Genomic DNA, 13350 nt, shown 5'->3' with positions numbered 1-13350 from the left:
GACTTGTTCTTGTTCTTGGATAGCATGTGGATCTTGTGGAGATGAGGGCTCCACTTGAGTAGAGGATTGTCCTTCTCCTTCTTCCATACGGGGATCCTCAACGGGCATAATTTGACCTATGCCCATTCTTCGTATGGTTTGGGGAGGAATTTCATCATCTACATCAACAACATCAACTTGCCTCACATGAGAGCCATTATTCTCATCAAACTCCACATTACAAGATTCTTCAACACATCCGGTGGATTTGTTGTAGACTCTATAAGTGTGGGAGTTTGATGCATAGTCAGCAAATATGCCCTCATAAGTTCTAGGCTCAAATTTAGATAAACGAAAACCTTTCTTAAGCACGAAACACTTACAACCGAATATCCGAAAGTACTTGAGGTTGGGTTTGCGTCCCGTGAGAATTTCATAAGGTGTCTTGTTCAATATCTTGCGGAGATAGAGACGATTAGTAGCATGGCATGCGGTGTTGATTGTTTCGGCCCAAAAGTTGTATGGAGACTTGAACTCCGCCAACATTGTCCTTGCCACATCCATGAGAGTTCTATTATTCCTCTCCGCTACACCATTTTCTTGAGGGGTATACGCAGCGGAATATTGTCTTTTGATACCTTCATTACTCAAAAACTCAATCAAGGTATAATTCTTGAACTCGGAGCCATTGTCACTCCTAATAGCCATAATCTTTGCATTGTATTGGCGTTGAGCTTCATTGGAAAAGTCGATGATGGTTTGTTGGGTCTCACTCTTGTGCTTGAAGAAATATACCCAAGTGTATCTAGAATAGTCATCAAAATAACCAAACAAAATTTCTTACCACCAAGACTATCATATGTAGGAGGACAAAAGAGATCCATATGAAGGAGCTCCAAGGGCCTCGTTGATGTAATAATTGTCTTGTGGTGATGTGCCTTCTCATGTAACTTCCCTTCAATACAAGCACTACACACACGGTCTTTATTAAATGAAACATTGGTTAGTCCTAACACATGCTCACCTTTGAGGAGGCTTTGCAAAGATCTCATATTGACATGGGCTAGACGGCGATGCCATAACCAACCCACATCAACTTTAGCCATTAGACAAGTTTCTTCTCTAGTGGGTTTCTTACCGAAATCTATCACATAGAGACCATTTTCCACATATCCAACAAAGGCTATTTTAAGAGTCTTGTTCCACAAAAGGGTCATACTAGTTGTGCCAAAGAAGGAATAAAAGCCCATATGTGCAAGTTGAAGTGCTGAAAGTAAATTGTATGAAAGGAACTCAACAAGCATGACATTCTCAATGGATGTATCTGGAGAGATGACAACCTTGCCTAGTCCAATACCGTTAATTGTGAAGAATCTCCAAATATAACTTGCTTGGTTCTCGATGTACTCATTTTGGCATCCACAAGGAATTTTTTGCTCCCGGTCATATGATTAGTGCATCCACTATCCACTATTCATGAAGATCCATCGGAAGCAACCTCCTACAAGTTTAAGCTTTGGTTTTAAGTACCCATCTTTGAATGGGTCCTTTAGCGTTAGCAAAAAGGGTCTTAGGAACCCAAATAGACCAATGAACATATTCATAAGGAGAACCAACAAATTTGGCATAAACATGCCCATCATTAGTACGACAAAGAACGTATGAGGGATTGAAATCCCCGGCACTATTATCATAAGTGGCCTTGCCACCCTTCTTGTTCTTTGGCTTCTCCTTGGCCGCCTCCCCTTCCTTCACAAAATAAGCATTAGTGCAGGGAGGTGCCTTGGCCTTCTTCTTGTTGTTGTTCTTCTCATTGGGGTTGTACCCAATTTCCTCCAATCCAAAAGCTTTTCTATGATCATTCAAAAGATCATGAAGGTTCTTCTCGCCTTGGAAGCAAGTGGCTAGGCCCTTTTCAAGTTGAGCCTTCAACCTTGCATTTTTCGGAATCATAGATGTATGCTTACAACAAGGGTTAGTTGAAACATCTTTATCATTAGAAATTAATTCCTTAACAAGAGAATATAGAAGATGATCACAAGACGCTTTGAGAGACTTGTACTCACTTGCCAAGGACTTGTGATCCTTTCCAAGTTTGTCAAAGTCATCAAGGAGGTTCCTATGACCATTCTCAACTTCACATATTTTACCCAAGTACTCATTAGCAAGGAAAATAGCATTATCATAGGAATCTTTAACTTTAGCAAGTTCCTTAGAAAGTAACTCTTCAATTGCTTCCCTATTTGCTTGTTCTTCCTCAAGAGCTTCATTAAGCTCTGCAATCTCATGAGCGGCAACGCACTCAAGTCTTACCCTTTCATCCATTAGCTCATCATGTTCAATAATAGCTTGAGCTTCACCTAGTTTTTCCAAGAGGTTCTCAAACCTCTTTTTGGTCTCACCTTCCAAGCTTGCCATGAAGATCTCGAACTTATTCATGCTATGCTTCACAACAGTACTCTCCTCCACACAATCAAATAAAGATAAACTCTTATGAATGACATGTGTGGTGGAGGAGGGATTACCGAAGAGGTCTTGGCCATAAGGCACTTGGGTGAGCGGTTCTTGTTCTCATTGGGGGAGTCGAAGAGAGATGCAAGTGAAGGAGCAATGGCAATGTTTGCCCTCTCCGTGGACTCTTCATCATCATCATCTTCTTCACCTGAAGTATATTCTTCTTGAACAAGAAGCATTCTTGGTTGCCTCTTCTTTGTTGCCTTCTTTTGGAAGGAGGGCTTGGTCTTCCCCTTAAGTATAAGGCGTCCACCATTCTCCTCCCTCTTCTCATAGATACACTCTGCAACGAAATGGCCATTGTTACCATACTTATAACATTTACGAGATCTTTGACCTTTGGGCTTGGAGCTTGAAGCTCCCTTGTTGTTGTAGAAGTTGTTAGGGTCGAAGGTGTTGGTCTTGACAAACTTCTTGTTCTTCCAAAAGGCTTGAGCTGCAAGAGCCATGTGATCACTAAACTCATAGTGGCGATTTTCTTCCGTGATCTCAACCTCTTCTTGTTGGGGTGCTTCACATGGAGTGGAGGTGGGAGTCACGTTGGCCTTAAATGCAAGGCTTGAGCTTTGTGAGAGGAACTTGGCTCGAATGAGGTTGTCCTCGGAGGTCTTCTTAAGAATATCCATAGCTACAAACTCTCCCATCACTTGAGGGGTACCACCGCTGCACCACGTGTGGGTCGTATCACTGAGTTCCTGGGAGGATCTCACCCTGGGCGGCAACGTGCAGGCTGCCCGGCAAGCTACCAGCCCGGAATGGCTAGCGGGGCTTCAGGGAACAATCCCGCCTGGGCACCTCCCAGGAAGGCACTTGCCGGGAGGAGGAGTTCCCGGGCGCAGGCTCCTGCCGTGGGGGCGGGGCCAAGCGAGCAGAGCAGCAGCACCACGTGGGCGCACGGCAGGCGCCCAGTGTGCAGTTTCGCTAGGGCAAGGAGTGAGGCGCACAGCGCATTTAATGAGCCGACAGGAGGGGCGTTATCCGTCTAGTCGGACGAACAGTGGCTGTCCAGTCTTATTTTTTTAGGCCTTAGACCCCTAGCCGCGGGGTTGGCGCTCGTGCATGCATGCCAGCGCACTGAGGGGGAGCTGCCCAAGCTCCTTGCTCGCCACTTGTAAACCATGCACCGTGGCACCTGTGGTATCCCCTTGGCTATAAAAGGAGGACCCCCGCCAACGGTCAAAGGGTTCTACCATCTCACAGTTCGTCACTAGCCTTAACCAAAAGTAGCAAGGAGCACTTAGCCCAAAAAAGAGCACCCGGGGACCCTTCCCCGGGAACTTGTAAACCCTCTGTTTCACAGTAATACAAGCTCAGACAAGCAGGACGTACGGTTTTACACCGCAAGGTGGCCCGAACGTGGGTAAAAAGTGTGTGCATGCGTTCTTGGTGCATTCTTAGGCTTTGCATTGGCCCCGACGGTGATCGCCGAAGCGATCCCCGTAGCCCACTGCCGAACCTGAAAAGGGGGTGCCCACGCATCCCCGGTGTCAGAGCCCCGTGCGACGACATCAATTCTCCGACCGGCTGCCCTCCGCCCTTTCCCCCGGCGCACCCGGGGGGGGGGGGGGGTAGGGTGCGATCCTGACGTCGTCGATCACGACGCGGTGTGTTCATGGCGCAGCTACCGCTGCGCATCTTCGGCCCGCGAGTGAACTCGCTGGCCGGTGCGGGCGGCACCATGGCCGCTCACGCGACTGGCTCCGGCGCTGGGAGCCGCTGGCCCCCTCCGCCTATTGTCCCTCGACGGCCAAGGAGGCGGGGGTGGCAGCTGCGACTGCTGCGCTCGTGAGGGCTCAGGAGAAATCCTGAGCCAGCGACGCGGGCTGGGCGTCGTGCGATCGCGTGTGTGCCGCTGGGGCTTCACGCGGGTTGATCCGGGAGTCACCAGCCCGCTTAGGAGGCATGGCGGCTAGCTCCGCTGTTGGAGTAGACAAGGACGACGTTGACGTAGACGGCGGCGGCGGCGGTCACCGGCGAGCTCTCCTCTCGCTCCCTCTACCTGGCGCGCCAGATGTCATAGCACGAGACTTTGACACCGGGGATGCGTGGGCACCCCCTTTTAGGTTCGGCAGTGGGCTACGGGGATCGCTCCGGCGATCGCTGACGGGACCAATGCGAAGCGTACGAGCACAAAGAACATGAGAACACTTTTTACCCTGGTTCGGGCCACCCTGAGGTGTAAAACCCTATGTCCTGCCTCTGAGTTCACTATGAGCCAATGAGTTAGGGTTTACAAGTTGCCGGGGGGGGGGGGTGTCTCCCGGTGCTCTCTCTTTTCGGCTAAGTACTGCTTGTTACTTCGGGCTATTGCTAATAGTGGATTGTGTACTGGTCCAACCCCTTGACCGTTGGCAGGGGTCCTCCTTTTATACTGAAGGGGATGCCATAGGTGCCACGGTGCATGGGTGACAAATGGCGAGCAGGGAGCTAGGGCAGCTCCCCCTCGGTGCGCTGGCTTGCATGCAAACTAGGTAGCCCTGCAGCTAGGGGCTACCTAGGGGCTTAGGCACCTGAAATTTACCCCAGGCGGGTCACTGTTGGCCGAAAGGACAAGGAATCCCCTTTTGGTCGGAGCATTAAATGCTGGTGTGTGTCACTCCTCGTCCTGACGAAACCTGCGAGCGGCGCGCCCGCTGAGGCGCTACGTGGCGCCGCTGTCGCTCCCGCTCGTTCCTGCCTTCGCAACGGCTGTTTGCGCCCGGGAACACTCTCCCGGCAAGTGAACTCCCCGGGAAGCGCCCAGGCGGGACTCCTCCTGCTACCCCGCAAGGCAAATCCCCGCAACCTGGTTAGCCATGCCGGGCTGGCGACTTGCCGGGCAGCTCGCGCGGAGCTGCCCAGGGTGCGATCCTTCCGGGTACCAAGCGAGGTGGCCCACGCGTCGCGCAGCGGTGGCACCCCGGGTGCCACTGGTGCGACAGGAGACAAGAGCAGCGCTTTGGCTATTTAAGGAGACCAGGGCAAGTGCAACACCAACAACGGGCAAGAAAACAAGAGATATCGCAGAGAGGCGATGGTGGTGCATCCCTCTGCGTTTGTCGCCGAGGGTGTTCCCACCATTGCGGCCCTACCACATCTCTTATGGAGCGACACCAGAAATGGCGATGGGACAAGCGATAGGCGTCGTAACGGCGGGGTGGTGGTGCATGCCTCCGCGGCTCCGAAGGTTCTGTTGGAGGGTACACTGCCAACACGTCCTTCCCACGGCTCTCCACAAGGCGCAGCAAGTCCAAAAAGAACGGGAAGCTAAGTATCTCATTTTGGGTCCTTGGTTTTTCCCCTTTAGTAAGATGGTTTGCTGGGGTAAGCTGGGTCCCCGTGTAGCCGGAGCGTAGGAAGGACGCTTGCGGAGTGAGGACGCCCCCCACACGTGGCTCGCGGGTCCGTCCCGGAGGCGTGCGCGCTGGGGTAGTTAACCCGCAGACGGAGTGACTAGCCGCTGTTGTCTGGTACTAGGTCGGCACTGCGGGTCCGTCCCGGGTCCCTAGTCTGGCCAAGCATGTGGTTGGCGAGTCTCCGGGTACGCAAGGCTAAAACACGGGAAGGACAGAGCCCCTCCCCGACAAGCTAGTCTTAAGCAAAGAAGCAAATGAAAAAAGCATCGGATATATATTAAAGCTTGGGCAAAATAAGTTGACGAGTAACTCTGATAATGACAAGGGAAAGCTAACGTAAAAAAAAGTTCTAATGCGCCACGCGCCACTTGCAAGGAAATGAAAAAGAAAAAAGAGAACGAAGGGAACTACGCGGGAGGTGCTCCAGGGGCGGCTACTTCGGTGTCAGGGGCATCCTCGGCATCGGGGGCTTCTCCGGCAACCTCCTCAGCAGCGGCTTCGTCGTCGTCGACCCTGCCCTGCATTCGCGCCACCATCTCGTCCACGACGCCCTGCACCGCCTCCCGGTGGGTCTTGGCCTCTTCCTCGTCCGACCAGGCATCGAAGACCGACTCGAACAGGAAGTCGGGGGTGGGCGGAGTGGACCCGGGTGAGAATCTGCCTAGCGACCTGCTCGGGCGCGAGGCCAACTTGCCGGTCCCCGAAGGCCGTGACGCAGCTCTGTAGGCCGCTCAGCCGGCCGACGAAGTCTGCGAAGAACTAAGTGAAGCTCCCCATGTCTGCCGCATCGAAGGAAGCCACAGGGATGTCAAACCCCTACAGCGCCTCCACCGCCAAGTCGGCCAGCTTCTTCAGCCTGACCACTTCCCCCGTCTTGCGGGCCCGCAGCTCGGTGCACGCACCGCACGCCTCCTAGGCCTGCAACTTGTGCTCGCGGCACTCGGACTTCAGCCTACCGATCTCTGACGCCTTCTTGGTGGTGTCGCCGTCGATCCGCCAGAGTTCCTGCCGTGCCACGTCAAGCTCGCCCTGAAGGGACGAGCTAACATCTTGGGCGGCCTTGAGCTGCCCCGCAAACTCGCGCTCCCGGGAGCGGGCCTGGTCCTGTAGCTCCTTCTCCCGGCGCGCCGAGGCTTCGGCTGCTGTTGCGGCCACCATCTCCAGCTCTTTGACCTCGTGGCGGAGGCGTTGGATCTCTACGGAGTAGCCGGACAGTAAGTCTGTTTTCTCCCGGAGACACCCCTGGAACGAGTCCAGAGCCGCCTGGTGCTCCTCCTCGCTCTTGGTGTGTGTGGCCTTCACCAGGTCGAGCTCCCGCTGGTGCTCTTGCCGGAGATCCCACAGCTGCTGGAGGATCAGCGCCTCCGGCACCCCTTGCACAGCAGGCGTTTCCCCGGCTTGCCGCGCCTGCTGGCGCTCCTCCCGGAGCCGCTGCAGCTCGGTGCGCTGCTCCTCCGCCTCCCGTCGCGCTGTGCCCCAGTTCCGCCACTACGTGGGCGTGGTGCTGCTGCGCCTCGTTGAAGAAGTCGACGAACATCCGCTGCCGCTGGATGTTGTCGATCACTTGGTGTCCCTGCTGGAACACGCTGGGGTCGAACGTGATCCGACCCCAAGCCTGCCCGGTGAGCTCCCTTGCTTCCGGGCTGAATGCGGCTCCAGCGGAGGAGGAGGACCCCGCCGCGACCGTCTGCGACCCCGAGGGCGCGTCAGGATTTCATGGCGCGCCCCCGGCATGGTCGAGCCCCGCTGCTCCCTGCTCGTCCGGAGGGGCGAGCTGGGGGCTCGGGGGCTTCTCCAGGGCACCACCGCCCGACCCGGCTGGTGGAGGCTGCTTTGCGTCGCCCACCTCAGATGGCGTCCCCTGCGTGGCGTCACCTGTGGCAGCAGTCACGGCCCTGACAGGCGCCGTGGCCGATTGCTGAAGGGCTCGACCTCGCCAGTAAAGTCGATGACCCGCACCTCTGCAGGCACGGGCGCAGCCGGAACCCCTCCGGCAACTGCAAGAACGGCTCCTACGTCAAGCATGGGGATTGGCCCGAATAATAATACAGAAAGTGTTCGAGCTTGCGCGTACCTGCCGCCGGGCCGGTGCCCTGCGAACTCGAGTCGGAGATCCTTGGGTCCCTCGCGGCCGTTGCCGCCGGCGCAACCGATGCGTCAGCAGCGCCTTGGTCGCCGCCGTCTGATGTCGGTCGAGGCTTCTTGGCTGGTGCTGCCGGCGACACGCTGGTCTGCACCCTCTTCCTCAACGAACTGGAAAACGCAAAAGTAGATTAGTCAGGCACAAAATAATTTTGCAAAATCAAAACCGTTCTAAACGTCATTGTACTTACCCCGCCGGCTTGAGATTGAGCACCCTGTCCACCAGGATGCTCCTCGCCGGAGGGCCGTTTCGCACGGGGGGAGCTGTCGGAGTTACCGGGGTGGTCGGGGTGGCTGTTGCCGCCGCGCCACTGCCGCCGGAGGCCTCAGCCCCCGGGTCGCCGTGAGGCTCTTGGAGCTGCGGGCTGCCTCCCGCCTGCCTGCCCGCTCTGCCGCGAACTGCCTCACCAAGGGGACGTCATCTTCCTTGTCTTCCTCCTCTGGCACGACCTCGCCGACTGTCGGGGCAACGTCGTCGTCACCGTCGTCGTCACTGAGGTCTCCTCCGACGCCCAACGAGGAGTCGTCGGAGTCCGAGTCCTCTGCCTTGGCGGAGGCTTGGCCTTGGCCCCCTTTCCCCGAGTCCGTAGCCGGTTCCTTGCCCTTCTGGGACCGGGGCTGCGGGGGTGAGAGTTGCGCTAAGGGGTCCTCCACGATCCCCCACTCGTCGCAGAGTGGGAGATCCCGGGCTCCCGGGTTCGGGATCCCGGCGTGGAGCGAGTGCGCTCTAGGCGGGAGCAGCCGGTAGGCTCGTCCTCGCCGATGATACCCTTCACCCAGAACCGCACTTCCTCCGGGAGGAGGTCCGTGCGCTGCAGCCGGGTCTGGTCGCCTGCCCCGGTGTACATCCACGCCGGATGCGAGCGCCGCTGCAGGGGGTCCACGCGCCTCCCGATGAAGGGGCGTGCCACATCCATGTCCGTGAGCCCGGCCTCCCGGAGTGCTTTGATCTTCGCACAGATCGGGGCCAGCTCCTCATCCTTCGGGTCGCGGAGCGTCTTGTCGTCAGACCCCTTTGGAGGCCCGAGCGGCTCCTCGTGGAACTCCTGGAGCTCGTCGGTGTGCACCCAGCACCAGTCACGGCGCCATTCGTGCTCGATCTTCTTCTTCCCCAGCTCGATGAATTCCGATTTGATCCTATCACGGAATCGGAACACTACCCCCGAGAACAAGGGGGCCTTCTTCTCCACCCTCGGGTAGTAGTAGTGGCGGAATAGCGCCACCGACGGCATCACCCCCACGAACGCTTCACAGAGGTGTTGGAAAATAGCCAATGTGAAGAACGACGTGGGGTGAAGCTGCACCATGAGGAGCCCATAGGACTCCATGATGGCTGAGAGAAAGTAGGAGTGCGGCGGCACGAACCCGGCAGGGATGAACCTCCCGAAGATCCGGAAAGTAGTGCCCGTCGCGCTCCGCTCCGACGGGAAGGACCCGCGTCGGCCTGTGCTCATTGTGCTTGGTGGCCAGCGCCAAGTCCAGCTTGTCGACCCCCTCGCCGTTGTACCCGTGGGGAAGAAGGCGAATTTAGCCCGTATTTTCTCCTCCTTCCGGGCCTTGTCCGACGGCTCCTTCTTGCCGGCTTAATCCCCTTTACTGGTGCTCCCCTTGGGACGGTTCTGGCCCTTAGAAGACATCGGTGGAGGGTGGAGAGGTGGTTCGGTTGGAGTTGGGAGCGGGGAGCTTGGGAGGAGGTGATGGAAAGAGAGAGAGACAGTGGGGAGTGCCTCGCCGCCGGCCTTGGGTATTTATCGGCCTTGGGTATTTATCGGGGCTGCGAACTGCAACGGGCACCCCCACGATTGGTGATAAAGAGCCCTAAAGCATCGAAGATTAAGAGGGGGGTGCGCGACGTGGCCTTAACTCTTTGGTGATTAAGGGAGATAAGGCACGAAATCGTGCGGCCGACCGTTCCGCTCGGAGAAGTGGAGCTATAAATGCGGCCAACGAGGCCGGGTGCCAGGGGGTTTCCCCCTTGGGACTGACGTGTCGGATAGGGCGTAGCCCGGCAACCGACCGAGGAGAGCACTTGCTGGAAGCTTCAAGGCTGCCGGTCCACACCAGTGGCCCACGGGGTCCCACTGATATGGGACGCGTGGGTTGCCAGTGACGGAGCCCCATCAGGAAGGACTCCCGAGAAACGGCGAGCCCGGGAAGCCTACCTTGAGGAGACGACCCCTAGCGAAGCTAAAGCTAAGGGCCGAGTACAAAATGCTCCTGGGAACCCCGGTCCCGGGAAGCCGAAGGAACGCCTCCCGGCAACTAGCAGGTGCGCTAGCCGGGAAGGTGCACCCCAGCAACCCACGCTCGGGCATGCAGGCGGGACCCGCAGAACAGTGAAGACAGGACAAGACGGCGGGCGCAGTGCATTTAATGCACCGACATGAGTCTTATCGGCAGGCCTAGTCTTGTTGAGCAAGGCTAGGGCGACTACCTTACGAACCATTTTTCTACCGTGTACAGTGGACTGGGCGCTGCATGGCGTCCAGCGCAAATGAGTAAAATTGTATTCCATGCGGCCGTGACACGCGTCTAGGGGACGTGTCACGCTGCATGCATAGGCACCTGTGGTATCCCCTTGTCTATAATAGGAGGACCAATGCCACCGGTAAAAGAGTTGGGTTCAGCTCAGTTGGAACCTGAGTGAGTAGAACATAGCACAGCAATCACACTAAATAGCCAACCCAGGAAATCCCCGGGTGATCTGTACACACTCAAATTTGTGAATATAACTCAGAGCAGGACGTAGGGTATTACACCTCCGGGTGGCCCGAACCTGGGTAAAAATCTCTTGTGTCTACACTTCGTGTCTATCGCCACACCGGCGATCGCCGGAGCGATCACCTCGCCCTCCGCCGAACCAAAAAGGGGGTGCTCGTCATCCCCGGTGACGGAGACCGTGCTCCAACAACAAGTTTGTCTCTAACTCATCTTATTCTCATTGCGTCAGCACATTCACTCAACTCAACTGGAAGCGAACAAGAAAACCTGATCCTCTAGAACATGATGCCCTTCTTAGAGATGGTCCAAATGGCCCCGGATCTGGTTTCATTGAGTGGTTCCAAAATCAAGTACTTTCTTTCTTAGCTCCTAATTGTTTCAACACCTAGAGGCCTTGCGTGCAACTAATACATGATGCTTTTCTACTTAAACCTGTAGGCTAACAATGATGCGTCAATGAGCTCCCAATTGAGACAAATTGCCAATGGTTTTGATGTCAAGGTCGGTTCATTCAAATCCTACGACGTCAATGGATATCGATTCCATACAACAGGGTACGAGCTCAGTCGGCCCAATCGAACCTCAACAAATTCCGGGGTGTTCGTAGAATGCAGTGGAGATGACTTCTACGGAAGGGTTGAGGAGATATACGAACTACAATACCGCGGCCCCAAACCTCCAAAGGTCATTGTATTCAAATGCCGTTGGATTGATCCGAAACACGTTAACAAGGATGACACAATTGGCCTAGTCGAAGTAAATCGAGACAGTGTCTTCGAATGCGAGGATGTATATATTGTGGCTCAACAAGCCACACGAGTTTATTTCCTCTCGTACTCGTGCACTAAAGTGGCTCGCCTTCAGGGTTTGGACGTCGTGTACCACGTGCAGCCACATGGTAAACTACCAGAACCAACGACCAAGATTATCTGCCGTAACGAGAGCTTGGCGACGAGTTTTTCCAAGAAGCTGGCGAGGACACAAGTGATTTCGTGGTACAGTATACCGATTATCCGGGCACGGAAGTAGACAATGACGGTGAAGGTGACGAGGTTGATGGTGATGGTGACGACGACGATGAGGAACAGGCCAATGTTGATAGTGATGTTGAGAGTGATCTTGATGCGGCTCTTCTAGTTGATCCCGATGACGAAGACTATAATCCACATGCCCATACTTAGTTGTTTCTCTTGTTTACATCAAGTTGTAATCCGTCCTACTTAATTAGTTAGTTCGTTGAATCCTAACTTTACTGTATTGTACATCAAATTGTTTCATTTGTTTACATTTAGTTGGTGTTTTTTTTATTTACATCAAGATGTTGTTTCATTTGTTTACATCTACTTGTATAATCCGTCCTACTTAATTAGTTAGTTCATTGAATCTCAACTTTACTTGTATTGTACATCAAGTTGTTTCATTTGTTTACATCAAGTTGTTGTTTCATTTATTTACATCTATTTGTATAATCCGTACTAACTTGTTCACTTTTCCTCATGGCAGGTGATTGAACCATGGTGGGCGAGCGTAGTACCTCTCAGAGGCGTGTCGAAGAGCTATACCCTCCGCCTAAAGTGAAGGCCAAACCCCTGAAGAAAACCCTTGCACGTAAAGCAAAGGGCAAAGCCAGGAGGGAGCCCTCTCCCTCGCCGGTGCCACTCGATCCACTGTACAATCCTGAGGATGATAGGGAGGAGGAGATTCAGGAAGAGGTGAGGGAGATGGAGATGGAGGCGGGGGACTTTGGTGAGGACGAGCTGCAGGATCACTCTGTTGGTACCTCCGCGGGAGCCTTGGCGGGGGCTGCCTCCAGCTCTGGTACAGACAAAGTGTACCAGCGTGGTCCTACTCGTCTCCCCACCAAGCGGCCCTCTTGTGAAGCTGAGAAGCCGGTCATTCGTCCAACAACCAAGATGTACCTTTCTTGATCCTAGAATTCAGTTTACATCAAATTGTTGTTTCATTTATTAACTGCAATTGACTTGTATTATCCTTGTGCAGGGGCTGGGTGGTTGTTGCACCCGGGTGTTTTACGATGCAACCCAAGGCTGTGCTTAGGGTCCTCCTCATGGACCACTTCCCTGGCATGGTTCTTCTTGAAGGAAAGGAGGAGCCAGAGGTAGCCCGGACATGGGCACACTACGTGGCCCAACCGGACTTTCAAGATAGAGAGAATGTGGTGTATGCGAACAAAGCCGAGCGGGTGAAGGGCGAATTTTGGGTAAGTCGCCTTCGCACAATGCGTACATTAGTCAAAACAATTGTAATGCAAAATATATAACTCATGAATGGATCTGTTTTGTCTAATTTCAGCGGTTCTTCAAGCTGGCGGAAGGCATTGATGATGCAACAATTGCACGACACTTCGAGGCAAGTGTGAAGAAGGCATTGTCCGAGATGTTCTATCATGCGCATGTCTACGCCGTGAGGAAGTACTATGCCGAAGTGAAGAAACAGAGATTGGACAAGGCACAATGTGTCGTGACGCATCTCGAGCACGAACAGTACATGCAGGTAAAGTAAAATAAAGTGCATTTCCTTGCTTAATAAGGGCTAACGCTTAACTTCTTCGTGTTTGGGCTTGTACTTGTTCATTTAGGTTCCTCCGCACTGGTGCATCTCGCACTTAAATGCCTAGAAGGCGCTGGTGGACTCGTGG

Source organism: Brachypodium distachyon, chromosome 2 (genome assembly GCF_000005505.3).
Source record: "Brachypodium distachyon strain Bd21 chromosome 2, Brachypodium_distachyon_v3.0, whole genome shotgun sequence".
NCBI lineage: Eukaryota > Viridiplantae > Streptophyta > Magnoliopsida > Poales > Poaceae > Brachypodium > Brachypodium distachyon.
The sequence above is the reverse complement of the archived record's forward strand: the minus strand, read 5'-3'. Positions refer to the sequence as shown.